Here is a 2,564-nt window from a genome sequence, read left to right as displayed (position 1 = left end):
AGCCTTTCGAATTTAGTTCTTCTAGTGTATGTTTAAAATTGAAGGCATCTTTAAAAAATGAACCTGCAGATGTTACATATGGTGTGAGAGCCCAGGCTATGTATTTGAAGAGATTGTAGTTGAATGAATCATAAGTGGACAGTATAGGTCGTAGGGGGCAGTCCTGTTTATGTGGTTTAGGAATGCCATAGAGTTGTGGTGTGCGTGAATCAGTGTTACGTAGATAAAAATAAAGATCGTCAGTAATTAAATTCTCTCTCTACATATGAATGTCTCAGGTGTTTACTTCTTTCTCTGACAAAACGAGTTTTCGCTCTATTTCTTTAATTTAGTATTTACAGCACAAAAATAAAATGAATAATGCCAAGTTATTTTATTTTACGGTGTTAACCATATATCACCAACTGTTTGTGCTAAGATAGAATTTGACTTTACGCTCATGTATTATTGAATGGACTTCACTTATTTTTGTGTTACTTCAACCCAAGACACCCACTTACACTGTAATCGTTATTGTTAAACGAAAAACTTAACACAGTTTCTAATCCCATGTTACCAATAAGGATAAAAGCGTGTGAGAAAGAGTCAGAAGCAGCAATTACACTCTCTTGAAAAAAAGAGTAACTATATGAAGTGGAGAAAGGTATTTTCATTCTTTCTAATCGATGTTCTTCTTCATTCACTGCTGATGTGGGACACTTTCAAGAACGAATATTTATTTACAACTAATTAGACGCAGGTTGAATTCATTACTTCGTGCTGCTTCTGCTAGAATTAGTATATAGCGTCAAATTTGCGAGAGATAAAATAATGATCTGAAGGCCGTGGTTGCTAGGTGCTCTCGCTGCAAGCACTGACTCCAGCGTTCACTTCTGCATTGTTGGTGCGCATACGTTTTCCATATTCTTACCTTAATAGTGAATAATAGTGAAATACGAGTTATTTTGAAAGCCATTTTACAATGAACTTTAGACTTTTGAAAATCGAACTTTGTAAAACTCCTTCCTCAAAATTTTACCATTAATATAGAATCTACTTGCGTCAATATATTTTTCTTATTGCTGGGCAAAGTTTGCGGATAAAGCAAAACATTTGACAATTTAAATTTCTGAAAAGTAAAATAATCATGCATGTTTTATACATATCGAACAAACTACGTAAACAGAAAAACTGCAGTAGTTTTGTTTGTCGTTTTTCTTTTTTCTTATAACTACAAAATTAATGTTTCTTGGATTAAAGATTTATTTTTTTATCTTCTAGCCCGGATGCAAGAACTTTGTCTTTAGATTATAGTTTAAGTAAGATCAATAGAGTTAAGTGGGAACATAGAAACTACGAAGTGTTTATTGACATTTCATTCGTGTTATTCTATCTCCGTATATATATATATATACTGTATATATGTAGAGTTATCAGACACTGTCGATAACGGATTAATTAGAAAATCCTTAGTTCATCATCGATCGTGAATTAGTTAAGGAAATTCGATCGTCAACGATGATGAACTGTTCGGTCAAGATTGATGATGAATTGATTTTTAAAAGATATGATAATCATCAATGATTAATCAATCAACAAAACTGTAAATAACTCAAGACAAAATTCAAGTTAAACAAGGTATTGCTTTTTATGATACACCTAATCACATAGTATAACATACAAAAACCAGGTAAAACTGTCAATTATTTCAGTACTTTATACATACGTTGAGTCTTCGGAACCTATATAATTGGTTTCAGCAGTCGTGGGTGTTAAATCCTCCAAAAGGCGCTCGTCTTGATCCAGTAATTCCAACTTGAAACCACCCTGTTGGATTACAAAACAGCATTAGCATTACTTTAGATATGAATACTAAGTAGAGGATATTAATAACACCAACTTACAAAATGGCATTAGCATGACTTTAGATGTGTATTCTAAGTACAGGATATTAATAGCATCAAGTTACAAAACGGCATTAGCATGACTTTAGATATGTATTCTAAGTACAGGATATTAATAACATCAAGTTACAAAACGGCATTAGCATGACTTTAGATGTGTATTCTAAGTACAGGATATTAATAACATCAAGTTACAAAACGGCATTAGCATGACTTTAGAGGTGTATACTAAGTACAGGATATTAATAACACCACCTTACAAAATTGCATTGGCATTTACTTTAGATGTGTATTCTAAGTACAGGATATTAATGACACCAACTTACTTGTACAGAAATGAATGTACTGCTCACATATATCACCTGCTCCAGAACACCAGTATAAAATCAATCAGTATCACCTGTACCAGAACACTAATATAAAGTGAACCAGTATCACCTGTACCAGAACACTAGTATAAAGTGAACCACTATCACCTGCACCAAAACACCAGTATAAAGTGAACCAGTATCACCTGTATCAGAACCACAGTATAATGTGAACCAGTATCACCTGCACCATAACACCAGTGCAACGTGAACCAGTATAACGTGCACCAGAACACCAGTATCACCAGCACCAGAACACCAGCATAAAGTTAACCAGTTTCACCTGCACCAGAACACCAGCATAAAAGAGATC

At 33.8% G+C, this 2,564-nt stretch overlaps 1 long non-coding RNA gene across 1 annotated transcript in view; it reads right to left on the bottom strand.

Moving 5' to 3' along the window:
• The window catches only part of LOC111085712, a 56,220-nt gene that overhangs the window by 27,936 nt on the left and 25,720 nt on the right, over positions 1 to 2,564 (bottom strand). The window contains exon 2 of the long non-coding RNA XR_002610519.1: positions 1,706 to 1,806. This is a non-coding gene — a long non-coding RNA (uncharacterized LOC111085712). The remainder of the gene's footprint in view (positions 1 to 1,705; positions 1,807 to 2,564) is intronic.

This window comes from Limulus polyphemus, unplaced genomic scaffold (assembly GCF_000517525.1).
Source record: "Limulus polyphemus unplaced genomic scaffold, Limulus_polyphemus-2.1.2 Scaffold569, whole genome shotgun sequence".
In the NCBI taxonomy this organism is placed as follows: Eukaryota; Metazoa; Arthropoda; class Merostomata; order Xiphosura; family Limulidae; genus Limulus; species Limulus polyphemus.
The sequence above is the reverse complement of the archived record's forward strand: the minus strand, read 5'-3'. Positions and strand labels throughout refer to the sequence as shown.